This window comes from Martes martes (genome assembly GCF_963455335.1).
Source record: "Martes martes genome assembly, chromosome: 8".
NCBI classification, from domain to species: Eukaryota; Metazoa; Chordata; class Mammalia; order Carnivora; family Mustelidae; genus Martes; species Martes martes.
Window position 1 is genome coordinate 56072607 of NC_137895.1, and position 14534 is coordinate 56087140.

The following is a 14534-nucleotide window of genomic DNA, read 5'->3' on the forward strand; positions in this document are numbered from 1 at the left end:
CCCTAGTCTTTGGATTCCAAAGGTGTAATTTTGTGTGGAATGTTCCTCTCTGTTGACTTGTTCTCCACCTTTCTTTTCACCTGTCTGTTATGCTTAGCTCTACCCTCTTGCATGTGTTAATTTAATCCTTCGGTGACCTAAGCTAGAGAAAATGTCTCAGCAATAAACTTTTCTCTGTCTATGAGGGTTTTCCTAGGATGTGACACTTAGTCCTCTAATGTTCATATTTTAGATTAAATCTACTATTTATTGTATGCCTGTGTTTCAAGGAATTATATTTATCACATTTATTGTTACTAACCACTCAGTCAGCTAGGTAGCATTATCCCCATTTTACAGATGAGGAGACTGAGGCTTCAGGGAGGCTGAATGTTTCATCTAAGGCCCTGCAGCTGGAAATCAGATAAATCTGGTTCTTCTGACACCAGAGTCTCTTCTTCGTGGACATCCAGTCTGGTTCAGGTTACCCCAGGAGGCCCTCTTTGATTTCAAGAAATTCTAAAATTCCCCAATAAAATCTATTTTCATTCACTTTATTTAAAAACAACAATGCTGGCATGTCTCAGAGGCAGTGTAATGAAGTGAAAAGGAGAAAACAGAGCTGTAGACTGAAAGGCTGGAAATCAATCCCTCATCCCGGAAAGGAAGATTTCGGGTTACCAATAAGTTTCCCTCAGGATGACTTTTGCCAAAGGTGTGTGAACCTGTCACCACTTGTTTTGTTCAGTGGATGGATTTAATTCTGTAGCTGAACCTGCTTGAGGAGATTCCTTCTAGGTTCATGACTCTGGTTGCAGAAAAGCAGAACTTGAACTGGGAGGTCCTGGTGATGGAGCACAGAGCCCAAGGTATCCGAATGAGATACAGCAAGATGGAAGACTCTGTTTATCATCAAATGGTGTACAGTGCAGGCTTTCATTCTAGAACTTGTTAACAAGATACAAGATAGGGCTTTAACAAGATAGGGCTCTTATTAAAAGAAAATATAAACCATTTTCCTCAAGTTTATGCTCTGTCACCTTTAAGGAACACCTCTCTTGGCCACCAGAAGACAAGTCTATGTCAGCACAGAGTAGGAGTGTTGTCAGGTGTAGACTTCTCCCCTCATTGTGACTCCTTCTATGGAGCCTTCAAGGTAGGACATGAGGTCCTAACAGTATCAATTCCCCCCCCCCCCCCCCCCCCCGGGATGACACTCCATGTTTTTGCCCTGCTTCTGGAATCCTGAAGATAGTCCTGAGGAGATCGAACAAGTCCTCCAACAGAAGCCCTAGATCTGAAAGGCACAGTAGAACTCTGCAGTCCTCTCATGAGAGATGGTATTTCTGGAAGATGCACAGAAGAGTTTTCCTATGGCATCAAGGAGACTATTAAATCCAGAAAGACTACAAAGGAAAGGGTGTAATTTCTGAGCACTCAAACTTTTAGGACAGTGTTTTTTCATCTGTTTGTTGTGTGCAAATACAGGAAAGAAGGCCAAACCCTTCCCGGGATCCCCTCTTGGTCATTTTTGCCAATAGTGGAGGTGGTATTAGAGGAAGGAGACCAGAGCTTCTGTTCCTTTGGTTATATGTGATGTTTGCCCAGGAAATATGAGCAAACATCCTGGAATCCTTATCATTCTATATGAACTGCCTTATGGGTTGATTCTACAGAGGCTATCATATTTACAGAAATACAATGATACCCCTGTGGAGAGTCTTTCATCATAGGATTTCTTGGCTTAGTCATCTCACTCCTCATTTGCAGAGATGAGTATAAAAACCAAGAGAGGTCACTAGTTGCAGAACAAGCAAAACACGTTGGGAGCTCAGCCTTCTTCAAGCCGGCCGTGTAGCCAAACCCTGGGTCCAGCCTGTGAGCCGCCTCTGTACTCCCAGCCCTGGACATGTACCCTTCCTGCAGTAGGCACATGTAGTTAGTGGGCTGAATTCAGCCCAGCTGCTGTTGAGTCAGCTGCAAATTCAAGCTCGGTTAGGTTCCTTAATTACCGCCAATCCTCCAACAACAATATTGTATATCTATGGGTCACAAACTGCATTGGACACCAAGGAGAGGAAGCAGGGGCTACGACATGGCAACATTTCACTGGCACAGAAGAAAGGGCAGGCACAGTCTTGTCCCTGTCCTTAGAGAGGGGGTCGCTGAAGCCATTACAATGAAGCCATTAGAGCACAACTGGCATATTTGATCAAAACGGCAAAGAAAAGAGCATGAAGGATGCATCCAAGGAATGAGCATCTGTCTCCCAACAGTGGAGCCAGGCCAAGGCTTGAAGGAAGGAGGGACACAGACTGGTTCAGAGAGAAGGGGAAACCGTATGGGAATGTTATTGTGAAGGCAAAGAGTGGGACTCTTGTCGGTGAATGGGGGACTGGATAAGCTATGAAATATGCTAGAGCCAAAGGTCCATGTTGTACAGTAGCGGGGGTGAGGGGGCCGAGGTGGGTGCAGGAGTGGGGAGGTAAGGAGCCATCTACAGGTCTTGAATTGGATATGAAATGGTCTTTGAAGCTGGTGATTCTGAGGAGCTTAGGTGGTATCAATTAACATAAAAAACCACAGAAACCAAAGCAATCCCTAGGAAGACAGACGTAACAGTCTAGCCCTGAGAAGCTTAAAAGATGAACTAGTGTTGATACCTTTGGAATGGAGGAAAAAAACCCCACAAAACAGGAAGTAAGGCAGAGGAATCATTAGCAGGACTCAGCAAAAAAAGAAAAAAAAAAAGGCTTTGGGTTTGGAAAAGTGCTATTGAATGTATTTATTTTTTAACTTTTCATCTAAGTTCAATTTAGGTAACATATAGTGTGTGATTAGTTTCAGGGGTAGAATTTAGTGATTCAGCACCCAGTGCTCCTTCCAGCAAGTGCCCTCTTTAATGCCCATCACCCAAATACCACATTCCCCAACCCCTTCCCCTCTAGCAACCCTCAGTTTGTTTCCTAGAGTTAAGAGTCTCTTATGGTTTGGTTCCCTCTCTGTTTTCATCTTATTTTATTTTGCCTTCCCTTCCACTGGATCTTGAAATTTTTGAGTTGGCAGAGCCCTGAGTTCAATATTCTTACTTTGCAAATGAAGGCAAAGGCCTACTCGGGTCAGTAAAGAAGTTGTTCATGCAGAGAAAACCACGAACCTCTGAAGTTCCATTAGGCCCGGATATAATTTAGAAAATAACATAAATATATCTCAGGGTTCAGACCTGGAAACTCCTGTAATATAGTTGGGACCCCAGAGGAAACGGAATATTGAAGTTTGGGCTCATGACATCTGCATTCTGATTCCAGAAATCTTGACCCCTGGGAAACCCGGATCCTTAGAGACCTTGGGGGGACAGAGACTTACTTTGCCTTGGGGCTAATATGGGTGGAGAGAATCTGGTTTGGAAAGCAGGCTAGGCAGAGGCCTGGTGGGATCTGGCAGTGACACCCCTGCTTCTGGGGCTCCAAGGTCTGGGAGTGACTGGCGCTCTTCCGGGGTGGACCGTCCCAGTCTGGGTCACCCGGCTCCCACCCACACTCATGTCAGCTTCGCACACTGTGATTACCCATGACACTTCGGCCAGCACCATCTCGCCACACTATACCACATCCAAAAAAACAAACAAAAAGAATTTGAAGAACTTTCCCAGGGACTAGAGATACGTTTCATCCAGCTTCCTTTAAAATCCATCGTTAGAGCTGGGCTCCACAAATCTGTCAAATACTATAAATATGTATGAAGTCGCAGTGGCCTCCCACACCCACGGAGAGGCCGGTTTGTGGATGGATAACAGACAGGAGAATTTTAAGTACATCCTGTTCCACTGGAGCTGACGTTTCCCCCCATTCTGCTCTCCCTCTTTTCTTTCACTCTCTCCTGCTCCTCAACACCCTCCTTCCCCAGCAGAAAAAAGTAATTGCTATGAAGGCTCAGCCTGGGCAGAGGCAAAAATTTCTTATTTCTCTTCCTTAAAATGTTGCAAAATCTTAAAAACTGCAAGGGAATAATCCTCCCCCACCTTCCCCGCCGCAACACACACACACACACACACACAGACACACACACACAGAGCTCTCCTCCAGCAAACAGGAAACTATCCCTGGGCTGTGGGACTCCTAAGCCAGGAAACTGGTCTTTGCTGCTCTGGCTACCTTCCCCTCAGGTTCTTCCTGGCCATTCAACGCAGTTCTAAAAATAGTCACCACCAAAACCAGAAGAAAAGATGATTTCATTGTCTAACCACTGCAACTTGTGGCCTGATTCGGGTGGTGGCTGATGGAGCCAATCCTCTGACGGGGCACCTTGAGAATTCTCTCAGGGTCAGAGCCGGTCCCTCCCATGGGAGGATTTCAACACCCCGGTGCTCCCCAAGGAACCGCCCATCTCTGGAGGGCAGAGAATCAGGCAGAGCTGGCTGGGCACACACGTGCCAAGGCACGTGCTCACGCGTACACACTGCGAGTGAGATGGCCATGGAAGTCCGTGATCTCCCCCTTCCCCCGGGCACAACCTGGGCACAGGGCAGGCGGCGTATGCCCATCCTGGCTTGTGACAAACTTGTCCATGCTCTGAGCCAGTCACTCCTGCGGGGGTCTGGGGAATGTGCCTGTAGACCCGGCAGACACAAAGAATTTGTACAACATGCTGAATTCCGTTTCCAGCACAGCGAGCTGTCAGAGTGACAGGTACAGAGAGAACCCAGTTGTCTTCCAGGGCCAGGAGAAGAGGAAACTTGTTAGGGAAGGTGCAATGGGTTGCCAGCACTTAATCCTGAGTAATAAAGGAGAAATCAAATCTTACCATGAAGTACTCCACCTCCAACCCTGCCATGTAGATAAAACATCTCTGAACAGAGGTAAATACACAATGACTAAAAAGATCCACATCCCTCAGTGTTGGGCTTACAGCCCTCAGGTCTGCATAAATTTGCTACCCCATTGGGCAAGTGGATTTTAAAAGAACTTCTATGCTCCTGGAACCTCCCAAAGTGTGTGGGGTTACAGGAGATATACAGGATTTGTGGAGCATCTTTGAGGACTTGATAGTTATGAAGGAGAATGAACTAATTCAGCCGAAGTAACTGGAAACAAAATGCGCCAAAATGTGCCACTAAGCCCCGAGCACCCACCAGACCCTGCTCGGGGAAAGCAGTCATAAAGAAAAGCATGAGCAAATGCCTGCTCCCCGGGGGGGCTTATGCCCTGATGGAGAAATGAGTAGGATATGAAGTATGTGGGATAGTAAGGAGATCGCTTAGAAAAACAGCGAAGAGGAGTAGGAAGTGTTGGCGAAGGCTTGCAGTTTTAGAGCAGGTGACCAGAAGAGTCCGTACTAAGAAGGTGACATTTGAGTCAAAATGTGAAAGACGCAAATACGGAATTGCATGGTCCAAGCTGAGTTAAGTACTTAGTAGAGGGAAAAGTCAGTGAGTAAGTAGCCAGAGGAAATTCACTCAAGGCGGTGAGGTCAAGTCAAAACCTTGGAGAGCTGAAAAAGCTTTATCTAATCAGAAGAAAGAATGAAAGGGACCAGACTGGTATCAATATACTGAGATTTGGTACATCGCAATGAACGTTTTCTCTTATCTGTGTCCTATATGTGACACACTTTAAAGAGAAACAAGCATATTGCTTAAATATCCTCTTTAGGCAGATACATCAACATCCAGAAATTTACCAGAATGTCCGCGGGTCCCCATCGCTGCATCTGGAACTTGGAGGAAGCACGGGTGTGGGAGCGTCCCTCGTCCCTCGCTCTAGCAAGTGTTGGCGGGGGGAGGTGGCATGGGTGGAGGAGTAGGGAGGGCTGGGGTTCAAGTCCTGCTTGGCTACGTCCTAATCTTGTGACTGGGTATGCTATTTCATTCTCTTAGCCTCAGTTTCCTCATCTCCAAAGTAGGGATGCTACTTTTTTTGTTTTTTTAAACAGGGCTGCTGGAAGGTTCAGAAGGTATATATAAAGCATTCAGCAAGTCACACCCATTATTATCATTATCAGGATATCACATAATGCTGCGAAATAAAATGATGGGCACCCTGTTATGGGTCTGAGGGGTACTAATAGCAGTGAAGCCCGGTTTCACTGTGGAGCTCTCCACCCACTGTAGATGACTAAACGGGGGACACGGAGAGGTTAAGTGACATATCCCTGTCACCAGAGGTGGGGGGTGTGGTTGGATCACGTCCTTGGACCTGGGGCTGCCAGAGCATGTTGCGGGCGTGGGGGCTGCCGCTGGGACAAGGGAGATGGGAAGAGACAGGGAGGATGTGAACAGGGGTGACCCAGGAGTAGGACTAAAGCAGACATCAGCCAAGAGGCCTCTTGTAAGCCGCCCTACAGAAGGGACCTGCTCTCTGGTATCATGAAGCTGTGGACTGCCTCCCCGTCCTTCCCTGGGAGTCACTCAGAACAGGACCTTCGGAGAGTCAGCTCTGGGACTTCCGCTCTCCCCAGGCACTATCTCTTCCTTTTTTTTTTTTTTTGATCTTGACTGCTCACCCCTTGAGTGCTCAAAACCTTATGATAAAAACCTCATAAAGCTGACTATGACCCTATGAGAGTTTCAGGCATTTAAAACTGGCTTGGTGGGGCGCCTTGGTGGCTCAGTGGGTTGAAGTCTCTGCCTTCGGCTCAGGTCATGATCTCAGGGTCCTGGGATCGAGCCCCACATCAGGCTATCTGCTCAGCAGGGAGCCTGCTTCCCCCCCCCCCCCCGCCTGCCTCTCTGCCTACTTGTGATCTCTGTCTGTCAAATAAATAAATAAAATCTTAAAAAAAAAAAAACTGGCTTGGATAAGACCTGAGGGAATTAAAAATTAAGTGAGTCAAGAAGGCCAGAAGGCACTTGGACGGTTGGGGAAAAAAGCATGGGGCCAAGGGAGCTGAGTGTTTCAGAGCAAATGAAAAGTCCACGGTGGGTGATGGAGGCTAGCTGTCCGGGTGATAGAAGAGCAGGGCCTGCTGCAAATACCACATTCAGCTTCTGGAGTGTTTAAGTTACTTTGCAAGTGGGCACACTCACCCCTGAACTCAGGCCCGCCTCTCAGCATAGAGGGCAAGCTTTTCTGTGACTTTCTATACGTCCTCCCATGTACCATCCAGAGTCTCTATCATGGGTGACCTGGGCCTCTCTTTGCTTCCCAGGGTCCAATAGGTAGGCTTTCAAATCGTTGCTGATTCATTGATCAAAAGGCAGTTACTAGAATTCTTAAGCCTTAATTTATTTTTAACATTTATTGAACACTTATAAACTAGGCACTCTGTTTTACCTGCATCATCTTGTCTTATTGCCATAAAAACTTTACGAAGCATGTATTCTAATTATATTTGTTTTGTAGGGAAGGAAACAGAGCGTAAGATAGGTTGCACGGTATGCCTAGGCCTCACAATAAGTAATATGGCCACAGCTGAAACTTGGCCACTGTCTAACACCAATGTCTCTGTGCTTGAACACAATGCTAAAGGGCCTTGAATCCACCATCACTTAAGTTCTGACTTCTTTATGTCTGTAAAAGTAAGTTCCTAAAGGTAGGAGGTGAGGAGCCCCGGGGGGGCTCAGTCAGTTGAGTGTCTGACTCCTGATTTCAGGTAGGATCATGATTTCAGGGTTGTGAGATCGAGCCCCTAGTTGGGCTCTGTGCTCAGCAGAGTCTGCTTAGGATTCTCTCTCTCTCTCTCTCTCCCCTTCTCCCCAACTTGCAGGCACACACACACTCTCTCTCAGATAAATAAACAAAATCTTTTTTTTTTTTAAAGGAGAAGCGTGATTTTTGGTGGGGGGAGTGAAGAGACTAACATACTTACATGACATTAATGTTACAACCAAGACATTTTCACAAGCTTCTGTTCCCTCACAAATATGTTTTGTTCAATAAAAATAACAGAGCACCAACTATGCTTAGACGTGGTTGGTAATTGGTGAGGATTCAAACACCAAAGACCATTCTTGCCTTCCGGGATCTTGCCATCTAACAGAAAGGGAGAGCCAGAGAAGGAAATGAATATTGTGTTTCCTTGTGATGAATGTCAAAGACAGGTGCACTCAGAGCTTATGGGAGCTCCCGGGATGGGCACCGACTCCACACTGGGGCAGACAATGTCTTCCTGGAGAAGTTGATGCCCACGCTGAGTCCTGGAGGACAGGTCAGAGGGGAAAGTTATTTCATTAAGGCAGGATATTGAAGGCTTAGAGGTATCTAGAACTGTGTGGCTGGGATATGAGGCATGAGGGGTGGTTGATGGGTTGGTGACAGGAAGGACTGGGGAGAGAGGTACAAGCAGACTGTATGATCATCAAGGAGAGGGGTCCATGTCCTGACAACAGTGGGTTGCTATTGAATAGCTTGCCATAGTAGGGAGACATGGTAGTTTGGGAAAGATGCTCTGAGAAGAGGGAAGAAGAACCAAAACATGGAGCCTGGAGTTGGGAGACAGATAGGAAGTGGCTGCAGAGATCCAAGTGAGTGATCAAGGAACACGGATCTGCAAGGATCAGAGTAGAGGATTTTAAACACTCGGTTGCCCCATCCCAAATTAGAAAATACATGTTGTGCTTTCATTCTAATGTTATTAGCACCATACTGAAATTCAAATGGGTATTTCTAACTTTCTTATATTTAATGCTGATTGATGATCACTAACAGAGTCTATGGACATTACTGAGAGCCTCTGTGGCAGGAACTGTTCAAAGTTTCTACAGGCGTCATGTCGTTCCATCTTCTCAACCTTCTGGGATGGATTTTATTCTTTTTGTTATAGAGTGAAGATGTTGAGGCTCAAAAAAGTTAGAAACTTGCCCAGAGTCCTTCAAAGTGAAAAGCTGGTTTGCAAACTAAGCCCAGTGTTCTTGGTGACATCCCATCATGGATTTTTGGTGTTTTTTGCAGGGTGTGTGTGTGTGTGTGTGTGTGTGTGTCTAATTCTTCCCTTTCCCACCCACATGCACACTTCATAACTGTGTGTTAGTAATCCAGGTCCTTTAGAAAGTTCATTTTTATACCCTCCAATTCTTGTAATTAAATAAGGGTTGGAGGTTGTACCAGGCACTAGAATGAAGATTTGATAGTGTGCAAAATGTTTGTACCTATGTTACCCTCGTTAGGTCCTTGTATATTCCAGAGAGGTAGGAAAGGCAGTATTATCTCCATCATACAGGTAAGAAAACCAAGGGTCAGAGAAGCAAAGTAGCACAATTAAGTGTTGTAGCTTGCCCTTAGTGTTCTGAATTTATCCCTTTCCTTTTTATCATCCTTCGTTGACTGCTTTCTGGTGACAGATGAGTATCCTCTGGGTACTTCTTTTTTCTTTTTTTTAAGATTTTATTTATTTATTTGAGAGAGAGAGAGAGATAGCAAGAGAGAGCAGTAGCAGAGGGTGGGAAGAAGAAGAAGCAGGCTCCCCGCTGAGCAGGGAGACCAATGCAGGACCTTGGGATCATGACCTGAGCTGAAGGCTCAGACGCTCAACAGACTGAGCCACTCAGGCGTCCCTGTCTGCGGACCTTCTTAAAGGGTAGCTATAAAGGGTAGGGTAGCTATACCCTACCTGAAGTTATAGACAAAGGTATATTAGCAGTTTTCTTTCTTTTTTTTTAAATTTTATTTATCTATTTATTTATTTATTTGAGAGTGAGTGAGGGAGGGAGAGAGCAGAAAGAGTGAGAGAGAACACAAATGTGGGGGGTGGTGTTCAGAGGGAGAAGGAGAAGCAGACTCCCCACTGAGCAAGAAGCCTGATGGGGCTCCATCCCAGGACCCTGGGATCACGACCCGACCCGAAGGCAGATGCTTAACCAGCTGAGTCACCCAGGCGCCCCAGCCCTCTGGCTACTTCTATCCTCACATACACCCCAGTTCATTCAAGAAACACTGAGCACCTAGGGTCTGGGCACAGGGTGCTGGAAAAAGTCCAACTCGGCCCTTAGGGAGTGAGTGCTGCACGTAGGGGATGGACACAGTAGAGCTAAAGGTGAGAGGATGTGGTCAGCGCCATCCTAGAGGTCTGTGCAAAATCCCCATTACTCATTTTTGTGTAGGGCGGGGTGCGAGGATGAGGAAGGCTTCACCGAGAAGGTGACATCTGAACCGGCTGTGGAGGTGGAACAGCATTGCTTCAGGGACAAAAGGGCAGGACAACCGCAACAATAAGATGGGGATCACCTGTTAAGCCCTTGCTATGTGCCAGGCCCTGTATTAGGAATTTTACTAATATTAATTACTTGCTCCTCCCTATAACCCCATGAAGTATCAGCCAGTATCAACCCCATTTTACAGACGGGGAAGGCTTAGAGAGGATTTGCACCTAAGTGGTCTGATTCCAGCATGTTCTCTCGACCACAATAGCACAGGGCCAGGCACTCAATCTAGAGAACAGAGCTTGAGCCAAGTCTCAGAGATGGGAATATGCCCGGCACGTTCAAGGTGTAGGCTGAGAAAAAGAAAGGCATGGGTTTGAAAGGTGGATGGAGCCAGTGGGTGACGCGTGTGGAAGGCATACCGTGATTTTATTTTGCCAGCAATGTTAGGTTGCAGTCATGTCATCTGATTTGATGAGATCTGTGTTTCATGGATAACTCTGGTGATAGGACAGAGAGGGCACCACAAGCTTCCATGCCTACATCCATGCCTACAAGCCAAGGGAAGCAGGCCAAGGGGGAAGGAGGGGACGTCCCTGCTGAAGGTGACAGGGTCCATGCCTCCAGCTCCTTTCAGCTCTTTGTGGCCATGTGGGAATCAAGTGCTTTGTTTCCAGTCCCTCTGACTTTGAAAGAAACTTTGGAAAACCAAAATTTTGTGTGTAATGTCCTGATTTTAAAAGGTAGGAAACCAATTCATGTCATCCTGATAACATTTTCAGGGCTAAACAAATTATGTGTGTGGGCAGCTAGTTTGCCGAAAAAGCTACAGAGGATGGCTTGGGATGGGGAGCGCTCAGAGGAGAGTAGACTGATGTCAGGAGGACTCTGTAAGAGTCTAGACAAAAGAAGACCTGAGCAAAGAGGAAGGGTCAGGCCTGACACACATTTTAAGTGGGTTAACTAGGACTCGGTGACTTTGGACGTGGAGGGTAAGAGAGGGAGAAGTCTAGGTTGAGAGGGTAGATGATGGAACCATTAATTCATTTAATTTCTGTTCAGTTACTTACTGGTTACTTACTATATATGCAAGATACTGTGTTAGGAGCTGAGATACAGCAAGGAAGAAGACGCAGTGCCTTGGTGTGAAGGAACTCAGAACTTAGTCAGGAGGTCTGTTGGAGGGTAAGGCCCAGAGAGATTTAGGGGCGCAGAGGGGCACCTCTCCTAATCTTATGAAGCAGGGGTCAGGGAAGGCTCTGCAGATAAGGAATACTGGAGGAAAACGTGTGTGAGAGAGAAGATCGTGGATCTGATTTTGGATTTGTTGAGCTGAGCCTTTATCTTCAACCCAGCTATTTTGGTGAACCGATACCCTCTGTGATGCTTTTCATTTTGTGACAGTTTAAAGTCCAGATGGCTTGCTCACTCATATGTCATATTTCCTTTCTTGCAGTCATGTTTTCCCTTTGTCCTCTATTAAAATAGTCAGTATAAGCAGGTACATGGTTGGGTGTCTTCCTCAGTTCCCTTCCCATTAGCTGTTCACCTTAGGGTTTGCAATGTTTGTGAAATTAACCTGGGCTTGTGTGTGTGTGTGTGTGTGTGTGTGTGTTGTTTTTAGCTTACTCATTGCTGTTGTGGTGAATGATTTGCTTTCTTTCAGGTATTATTATTTTATTATTATGGTCTGGTGGGTTAATTAAGAGGGCAACACTACATGTTGTTAATCGCTCTTCCTTCTTCCTGAGAGTAGCCCGTATTTTTTTTTCAAGCTTAGGCAAGGTTTTGCTTCATTCATCCAACAAAACGTTATTATTATTTTTTAAAGATTTTATTTATTTATTTGACAGAGACACAATGAGAGAGGGTACAGAAGCAGGGACAGAGGGAGAGGGAGAAGTAGGCTTCCCACTAAATAGGGAGCCTGATGCAGGGCTCGATCCCAGGACCCCGGGACCATGACCCAAGCCGAAAGCAGACGCTTAATGACTGAACCACCCAGGCACCCCTCAACAAAAAGTTATTCAACCAGGAACTGTTCTAGCTGCTTAGGATGGCATTTGTGAATAATAAAGGACTCCTACTCTCAGGCAGTCCTTACCTTCCTGTAGCCTCAATGGTTTAGCACTTAACTGACTTCTGTGTTGCTCTTTTGGGAAAGTCACAGATGGGTGGCTGCCTCCTAGCCAGGAATATGTTCCCTACAGCCTTCTCTCAAGTGGGCCGGTGTTCTCCATCACGTGAGCCTCTTCATCCCCCTAGTCTGGATTGACCAGTAGTTGGGACCACCAGTAGTTGGACCAACCAGTCGGGTCCAACCAGTCGTTGGACCAGACCAGTAGTCTGGATTGACCAGTAGTTGGGACAGTGGCGCTCCAACTGCCAGAGGAAGGAGCTGCTGTGCTCAGCTCCTTTCCTGGCAGTTGGAGCACCACTGTCCCAACTACAAACTTAAGTACTTTGCCCAAGTTCTAAATGGCCTTTTCTCTGACCATAACTTCTTTTTAAATCCCATAGATGGAAGCTCCTCTCTATACTCTGAAAACAATGTATGTCCTCTTTTTAGAAGGTAATTTAACTGTGTCCTTAAATCCTCCCAATGATCTATTCGCCAGATGTATACCTTCTGTCATAAAGTCCTTATAACTTTTAACACTTTGTCCTCAACTAGGGTCCTTTCTGGGGGAAAGTCTCTGGATATGATCAAAGGGTGCCTGGAGCCCAAGTTTGCGATGGTTCGCTGAATTTTGTGGGGCAAGATCCTTAGGTAAGCTTCCCCAGGTTGGCTGGTTCTCACCAGATCTCGGGAGATGTAAGACGACCCTGGGATGAGGAGCCTAGAGGTCTCTCCACTCAGAGAACATGGATGAAGGGATCTCTTGAGGTCACAGACTGCTCCATGAAGAACTAGGAAGCTCCAATTTGGATAGCACACAACTAGAGTTGTTCAATACCACCTCACATAGCTGGAAATCCTCGACCTTTTTGGACCATCCTGCATCTTCAGCAGACCCTTATAGTTTCCATGAGCTAAGGAAAGGTAAGCAATGTAGAGGAAAGCGAAAACCTACAGGAAACAAATAGTTAAAAAAACAAACAAACCCAAAGCTAAGAAAACTAGGTGCTGTTCCTTAATAGCTCTGTGGCCCTGACCAATTAGGCATCTCTGAGCCTCAATCTTGCCCTTCCAATAATGTAAAAAAAGAAAAAAAGAGGTTAAAACACAAGGAATGTATGCCCATAAGGTGGCATGCAAATAGAAGGCTTTGCTGTTGTTATTATTTTTTGTTATTATTATTATTTTAAGATTTTATTTATCTTAGAGAGAGAGAAAGAGAGAGCACGCACGAGTGGGGGGGTGGTACACACAAAGGGAGAGGGAGGTAATCTCAAGTAGATTCCATCCTGAGCTTAGAGCCTGATGCAGGGTTCTATCTCACGACCCTGAGATCATGACCTGAGCTGAAATCAAGAGTTGGACACTTCATCAACTGACCCACCCAAGTGGCCCTCTGTTATTATTTTTAGCAAACCTCCTTCTGGAGTCCATACTACAATGGACCCTAATCCTCAGAATTGTGCCAAGAGCTCTTCCTCTCAAGAAGGAGACCTCCCAAGACTCATCCAACAGCCAGTCCTAATGAGCCAGCCCCTGCCCCATCTATCAGGCAGCCAGCACTGGGCTGAGGAATTTGTGCAGCTGTCACTTTCCAACAGCTAGCACGGACCCTGCATTTTATTGCTTCCGAGCTAAGATTGGAAATTCCTGGGCAAAGGAATCACCACAGACTTGTTTGTTTCACTGTACCTACTTTGCTGGGGGCACCCCATGGGACCAGGAGCTCATTAGGGACGGGTCACGGGCACACCTCGTACTGCCCCTCTAAGTTCTTTGTGACTCTAGCCTGTGCAGCTGACAAAGGTCACATCCTGAGCCATGAGATGAAGGCATAAAATGAGGGTGAAATGATGCCATGAGCCTGGAATTTTGGGAAATGGGTGTGTTCGAGTTGAGAACACTAATGGGGCAGTCCATGGAGATTTAGCCAGAACTAAAGAATCTTTTGAATCTCAAATTCCTGGCAATCACCCAGCCCTATATCTGTAGGGTTGGGCCGTCCGAGTTGGCTCCATGTTCTCAGATGAAAGATCAGAAGGACAACAATATGAATTGTCAATTACTGTTCATGAGATAAAAAGAGAAGGAAGAGATCAGAGACAACTGGTTGGCATCCATTTATACATGCTTTGCATGAGTTTTTAGAACTGAGAAAGTCACCAAAAACATATTATTACTAGACGGGACCCTCAAGATCATGAGGAATAGGATCCAGAGTGCTTAAGTAAGCTTTCTAAGACTGCACACGACTGACAGATGAAATCAGTACTACATGCCAGTGTGATAAATGAGGGTGACAATATTTAAAAAGACGGCAAATATGGTATTATGTGTACGGATGTGTTATATATCAAGAGT